Genomic DNA, 8,477 nt, shown 5'->3' on the forward strand with positions numbered 1-8,477 from the left:
CATTTGGGAAATAGACCTTGGCTTTATGGAGACCTCCTGGATTATTTCTCCAGCACTGCAGAGCATCTGATTTTGGCCTGGGAGTGGCAGGGATAGCAGAGTGGAGATGGACAGGAATGTCACACCTGCCTGGTTTCCATCCATGCCCTCTCAATGCACCCAAACAAATTAGATGTATGCATATTCTAATATCTGATATGAAGTCTTGACTATTGCTGCCCAAATGCTTTACTCATAGCAGTATGTGTCTGTTGATGTACATTTTTAGAGGAATTTTGCATTGCCTTTAAACATTGTACTTTAACTGAACATAAGTAACCATCTTTGAAGACAGGAGCCTGGACAGATAAAATCTACAGTACTATGGTGAGTTTCTATGGAAGCATTTAGCTGCCCAAACTCAATTGGAAATTAAATGGGAAAATCACAAATCAATATCATGTTGGCAATTCCTTTTCCTAAATGTGTATGCATTTTCTGTGACAAAATTGTAATTGAAATGCAAAAGAAGATATCGCATGATCATTTTCATGATTGGGCATAGCGTCTGTTAATTTTGTTTGATATTTAATTTCCATTGTATTATCCAGTACAACACTGACACAATTAAAAATTAGATGTAAATGCTTAAATGACAAATAATTTCTCATGTTTGCCATTTCATTTCCCTGTTGTGATTGCATGAATAGTTATACAAATAATATATTTTCCCTTCCCTACTACTGTGGTTTAAGACTGTCAATATTCAAATGATCAATTAAATGTTTTATATGCCATTTAGTTTCCTAATTTCCTCGTTCAACCTGTGTTGATTGTCAATCGAACACTGTGGGTGGCGTTTCGGTAATGTGAGGCGGAAGAGGTTGCCTGTGTTGCTGGCAACAGTCACTTTCGGTCATAGCTGTTTTGATGTGATGCATTTTTTGGCTGTCCCGGCAACAACAGCCAGTGTGAAACCCCACAGAAGAAGAAGAAGACCAGACCGTGCGTGCAAAGAGTTTGTGGGAGGAGACTATAAAGCTCAGTGGAGGGGACACGGGAGATACTAATAGTTAGTTAATATGGCTAATTGGCTATTATAGGTAGCTAGCTTCCGATAGGTTAGATAGCTTGCTATTAGCCTAGGAGCATCCAGACACAGATAGAACAGTGAGCCAGATATTTCACCGGATGTATGAGTGTGAAGCATCCGGTTGGCGTTTCCACTCTACCAAATATGGTGATGAGAGGAAGCCCAGTTGCCGGCAGTGGGAGAATATGGTGTGAGATGGATTTTGGCAGACGTGCTAATTTTCACATCAAATTAACATTTGATCTCAATACAGTTTTCTGTTCCCAAAAGTAGAATCTGTTACTAACAGAGTGGACTAAGTTTTGTGGATCTTACCCTTTCCAAAGTAAAAAACAATTGTGTTCTTTAGAAGGAGTGCAAGGGCGAATTGAGTTATTGCATATGCTCACTTCACAGAGTAGGCGTTCCCTAATAGAAATATGAAAATACATGATAGATGCGCCAGTAGGAACTCACTAGCTCGTGCTTGGCTCTGCCACCCTCCTTGCTTGTTCTGCCCACTGTGACACATTTTTCCCATTGGAAACGTCAGGCTTTGGTCTATCTTGGTTCGTTATTAAAAAAAATCTTTGATACAGAGAAGGAACTACCAGATGCGTCATAATAGCCTGGAAGTAAATTGAGCTCAGGTGCATCCTGTTTCTATTGATCATCCTTGAGATGTGTCCACAACTTGATTGGAGTCCACCTGTGGTAAATTAAATTGATTGGACATGATTTGGAAAGGCACAGACCTGTCTATATAAGGTCCCACAGTTGACAGTGCATGTCTGAGCAAAAAAAAAGCCATGAGGTCGAAAGAATTGTCCATAGAGTGCCGAGACAGGATTGTGTCGAGGGACAGATCGGGGGAAGGGAACCAAAACCTTTCTGCAGCATTGACGGTCCCCAAAACACAGTGGCTTCCATCATTCTGAAATGGAAGCTGTTTGGAACCACCAATACTTTTCCTTGAGCTTGCCACCCTGCCAAACTGAGCAATCGGGGGAGAAGGGCTTTGGTCAGGGAGGTAACCAATAACCTGATGGTCACTCTGACAGAGCTCTAGAGTTCCTCTGTGGAGATGCAAGAATCTTCCAGAAGGACAATCATCTCTACAGCATTCCACCAGACAGACGGAAGCCACTCCTTAGTAAAAGGCACATGACAGTCCGCTTGGATTTAGCCAAAAGGCACCTAAAGGACTCTCAGACCATGAGATTCTCTGGTCTGATGAATCCAAGATCGAATTCTTTGGCCTGAATGCCCAGCATCACATCTGGAGGAAACCTGGCACCATCCCTATGGTGAAGCATGGTGGTGGCAGCATCATGCTGTGGGGATGTTTTTTAGCAGCAGGGACTGGGAGACTAGTCAGGATCAAGGCAAAGATGACCGGAGCAAAGTACAGAAAGATCCTTGATAAAAACCTGCTCCAGAGCTCTCAGGACCTCAGACTGGGGTGAAGGTTCACCTTCCAACAGGACAATGACCCTTAGCACACAGCCAAGACAACGCAGGAGTGGCTTCGGTACAAGTCTCTGAATGTGCTTGAGTGGCCCAGCCATAGACATGAACCCGATCGAACATCCCTGAAAATAGCTGTGCAGCGACACTCCCCATACAACCTGACAGAGCTTGAGAGGATCTGCAGAGAAGAATGGGAGAAACTCCCAAAATACAAGTGTGCCAAGCTTGTAGCGTCATGAAGACTCGAATGTAACCGCTGCCAAAAGGTGCTTCAACAAAGTACTGGGGAAAGGGTCTGAACACTTATGTAAATGTGATACCATTTCTTTTTTTTACATATATAAATTTGTAAACATTTCTAAATAATTTTTTTCTATGTCATTATGGGGTATTGTGTGTAGATTGAGTGAATAAAAAAACCTCACGTCTGTGCCGTTTGGGAGCGATGTTAGGCTACATGTCATTGTTTCCTCTTCAGAGCGCACTGTGCACAAGTAATATATTGTAGAATTTCGCTTGAACATGAGTTCCACAAGTTCTGTTCCACAAGTATTTTTTGACAAAAGTGATGTGTGTGTATATACAGGATCAGGGATGGGCAACTTTGATGGGGTTGGGGCCACAATTTTTTTTTATCTCATCATGAGATCTACTCATCATGCAGTGGCTCATGGGTCTGCGTACGAGGAGTGACAGCACATAAACTGAAGAGAATTTATAAGATTGATTTGGCTTCATCCTCTCGTTGATACATTTCACACCTTCCCAATCCGACCAAAACACATTTGAGTTACACACACGAGGACTCAGAAAATTGTAAAGGAATAACATTAGGAAACAAGAATATCAACCTACAGCGGTCAAATTATTTATAAGTAGAAGCAAGCACAAACAGCTTAGTAAAATGTGTGAAACACACATGTGAAAACAGAATTATGATAATAATATTGGGAATATATCTATGATAAAAAAAACAGAATGGAATATAATTGGATAAATATCCAAAAAGACAAGTTGAGTTGCAGCCACCAATTGTGTGTGGATCGTTATTTCTAAAATCAATATGGACAGCGCCCGGTGCTGAAAGTTAAATTGGCAAATTTACTAACAAGGCTTTGTTGGCACACTAAGAAATAAGAGGTAGGCTTACCTGTTTGACAGACACAATTATGCCTTCCTAAAATTGAGTTGCACCCCTTTTTGCCCTCAAAACACCCTCAACTCGTCGGGGCATGAACAATACAAGGTGTCGAAAGCGTTCCACAGGGATACTGGCACATGTTGACCCCAATGCTTCCCACAGTTCTATCCAGTTGGCTGGATGTCCTTTGGGTGGTTGATCATTCTTGATACACACGGGAAACAATTGAGCGTGAAAAACCCAAGCAACGTTGCAGTTCTTGACACAAACCGGTGCCCATTCACCCTCTGAATGGCACACACACAATCCATGTCTCAATTGTCACAATCCATGTCTCCTCCCCTTCATCTACACTGACTGAAGTGGATTTAACAAGTGACATCAATAAGGGATCATTGCTTTCACCTGGATTCACCTGGTCGGTCTATGTCATGGAAATATGTTTTGTACACTCAGTGTGTATAGTGAGTTGTTCAGTATATAGTACAGCTTTGCTTCTCCGTCACTGATCCATAAATACTTTAGAAATTAAGAGTATTTCTGTCTGAGCATAGCTAGCAAGACCAGGCAACCTCTTCTGCCTCACGTTACCAAAACCCAGCCCACCGTGTATGATTGACAGGTCAAACGCAGAGGAGCAATGAGGAAGCTAAATAGCAAATTAATCATTACGATTGATTTATCTAATTTGATTGATCATTAGAATTTGGACAGTCTTAAACCACACAGAGTGTGGAAAATCATTTTCAATTGCAGTTGAGAATTCATTTTCTTTTTGCCACTATCCATGGTGTCACAACAAGGAAATGAAATGGCAAACATGAGAAATGTATGTGCTGTACTGGATAGTACCATGGAAATTACATTTTTGGGCATTTCAATCAGAATTTTGTCACAAATGCATACCCATTTAGAAAAAGGAATTGCAAAAATGATATTGATTTATCATTTAACCATTACAATTTAAGATTGAATTATGTCCCTCATAGGCATCCATAAGTTTCAAGACACAGTCATGCCACACAGGATGTGTACAAGAGATTCCATATGGGCAATTCTACGGGTAATAGAGGGATGCTGAGACTCAGATTCTTCACTTTAAAATGTTTGTCAAACAAAAAACAATGATTGCAAAGTTAAATAAACCATACAACTCTATGCACAAGGACTACTTTTAAAAATGTACACTGACATTTGTTATAAAAAACACATTACTTGAAGAACTGCAGATGAAAATTGTGCCTTCACTCTGTTACCAAACTTTGCAGCTGCGCTGTTCCTCAAGTAAATGTGTTCTTTGTACTATTTTCTGTGGAAATTCTTAGAAGTAGTCATTGTGCATAGAATTGCCCATATGCCTGTCCTCATAGTCTTTCTGTACTGCGTACCAAATTACTCTGTAACAATCGAATACCATCAAAAACTGCTCAATGGGTGAAATCTAAAAGTATCTGTGAGTAGTGAGACTGCGTGAGAGCAATTTCTGTAATCTAATGATGGATAGAAATATGTGGCATGTTATTGAATTGAAATATGGCTGGTCTTGCTTTCCAAGACTGACATTATATTTTTCCTCGTTCACCCCATGCTGTAACTAAATCCTGAAAATCTTTGAGACCATGTCATTGCTCCAGAGCAATTTGTATTTACTCTCCTGCTGTGCAGTTCCCATCTACTCTGTTTTATATTGGTGGAATCATATGACAGTATTACAGCCACTCTGACAGCACAGTGTTTTTGTCCCAAGATTTTCAAGAGCACTAAAAATCATGTCTTGAATCTATTTGCCTCACTCAAGCACATCTTTACGCCTTGTGTAAGTTATTGCATATGACAAAGAACATAATTTTTCCAATGAGATCCCAACCCATTTTCATCAACAAGTGTCATGCTGTGAAATGGTTTACTAACTCTTAATGACAACGTCTCAACTTAGTGTTTTTCAACACTCAGTCAGGCCTAACCCAAACTGTCTCTGTGAATTTTCTGCCTGTAGAGAGAGCCACCATTTTTAATAGATCGGCTGAAGAACATACAGTAAACAGTGCTTTCGGAGAGTATTCAGACCCCTTTACTTTTTACACATTTTGTTACACACGGGAAACAGGCACTGTACGCCATTTAGCAGACATTTTTGTCCATACGTATGGGTGGCTCTGGGAATTGAACCCACAATCCTGGCGTTTCAAGCACATGCCCTACCAACTGAGCCATACAAGACCACATAGCCCTATTTGTTCATCGGGTGCTGGTGCAGCCCTTGTCCTGGTGGAACAAAGTGCATACACAGATAATTTTTTTTCATTCGAAATTCCTGCCAGGCACCTCTGTACATATACATGTCTTTGTAAAGGAATGTAAACTGCTCTTTTATAAGTAGCTGTTGAAAGGGGTGTCCGTTGGATCGTTGCCATGTTCAAAGAAAGTATAAACAGCTCTTAGCAAAGGGAATGTGTTCGTGCTGTTTCAGTCATACAGTCTTTTATGACCACTGGACAGTGTTGCAATAGCATCGTCCTGCTGCTCTGCTGCATGCTTGTTCCTGCTTCTCTAGCAGAGCAGAAGGCCCTCAGTGGACCTGCCGTGGAATTTCACAGTTCAGGGGGAAGTGTGTGATGAACAGTCCTCTGGCGTAATTGCTCCAGACCGCAGTGTAGGAAAACAGACGTTGAGCAGTTAATGGTTGAGAAATGTGTAATTAACAGACGACCGTGCCATGTCTATTTCTCCATGCTGCTTCTCCTGTTCCACCACACTATTGTCTAGGAGCAAGACCAATGCCCTGGGTGTTTTCCTGGTGTCAACCTGCCAACACGCTGATCGCTTTAGAAAGCTGTCAGATGTGAATATGGTATGTAAAATAAAGATACATGTAATGAAATACATGATAGCTGAGGAGTTTTCTCAGAACAGCTTTAAAATAACCGAATGGCTTTGATATAACCAACATTTATTTTGCTCTTTTGCACCCCAGTATCTCTACTTGCACATCATCATCTGCACATCTATCATGTCACAGGCGTCGAAAGGATTAGACCAAGGCGCAGCGTGGATAGTGCTCGTTCTTAAATCTTTAATGAGTAACACTTACAAAATAACAAACACGACCAACAGTTCCGTCAGGTACAACAACTAAACGGAAAATAACCACCCACAAAACCCAAAGGAAAACAGGCTGCCTAAGTATGGCTTCCAATCAGAGACAACGAAAGACACCTGCCTCTGATTGGAAACCACACTCGGCCAAACATGGAAAACAAAACATAGAAATAGAAAACTAGAACAAATTCCCCTAGAACCAAAAACCCCCCAAAACACACAAAACAACCCCCCTGCCACACCCTGACCATTCTACTATGGCAAATGACCCTTTTCACTGGTCAGGACGTGATATATCACTCCAGTGTTAATGCTAAATTGTAATTATTTCACCTCTATGGCCTATTTATTGCCTTACCTCCCTACTATTCTACATTTGCACACACTGTACATAGATTATTTCTATTGTGTTATTGACTGTACGTTTGTTTATGTGTAACTCTGTGTTGTTGTTTTTGTCGCACTGCTTTGCTTTATCTTGACCAGGTCGCATAAAATAAAAAAATCAGAAGTAGAATAGAGTCAGGTAATAAATAGTGGTTGAGCACGGTGATGTGTGAGGTATAGTTGTGTGATGGTGAAGTCAATAGTGTGTGTTTAGAGCCATAGAGTTAAGAGTATCTAGCTAACTGACATTTGTTTGACAGATCCCCAAAAAGATAGAAAGGTTTCACTACCTGCTGTTTAGGGGACTTTTTTTTCACTGAGCTTTTCTTACATTTAGCAGATCCCAGGCTGTCTGGACTGGAGCTATGAGGAGGCCGGGGCTGGTTTCATCTGGTTCTGTCACAGAATCACCTGGTTTTGGGTGGGTGGGTCCACCTCCACACCTCCAGACTGAGGACCACCTGAACCTTCAGCCGGCTGAACATTATACCAGCCCTCCTGGCTCCCATTCTGACTACTGTGTCTCTACAATCTCCCCTGTACTCTTCTCTCTTGTACTGTTCTATACTCCACTTTACTAACTCAGCTAGAGTAAATGATGCTGGGGACATAGTGCAGAACAACATTTAAATCCCATCTTAAAGTGAGAGAAAATAGGATTTGACAATTAGGATGTTTCTGTAATGCATCCCCTTACTCCTATTCCTCTAGTTTTAAAATCGGTTTCCTATCATGTACGGTATACTGTATTATGCTGGGGCCGTATTACCGAACAAAATCTTAAATTATGTCCTAAAGTGAAATAAGATAAGCTAGAATATGACAGTTAGGATATTTTCTGTAATATGTCCCCTGACTCCTAATCCTCTAAAAGGTATTTTCTCTCTCTGTATTCATGCATTCTACTTGCATGTTGCATCAATGCTCAGATGGTAATTTTGTAAAATGTACCTGTGCCATGCATAGTGTTTGTTTTACATTTACATTTTAGTCATTTAGCAGACGCTCTTATCCAGAGCGACTTACATTTCATTTCATACATTTTTATTTTGTACTGGCCCCCCGTGGGAATCGAACCCACAACCCTGGCGTTGCAAACACCATGCGTTGCAAACACCATGCTCTACCAACTGAGCTACAGGGAAGGCCTTTTTGTGACTGCTGTTCAGTTTGCCATGCATTAATTGACTTGTTGTGTATGTGTGTGGGTAGGCTATGTATGCACATTTGATTCCCTCAGCGTTAGGCTCAGAAGTGCTCTTGGTTGTCTCCAATGCCTGTAGTTGCTGTGCAGATTGCCTCAGTCAGTTCAGTGGGTTCAGGGCAGGT

This window comes from Salmo trutta, chromosome 9 (assembly GCF_901001165.1).
Source record: "Salmo trutta chromosome 9, fSalTru1.1, whole genome shotgun sequence".
NCBI lineage: Eukaryota > Metazoa > Chordata > Actinopteri > Salmoniformes > Salmonidae > Salmo > Salmo trutta.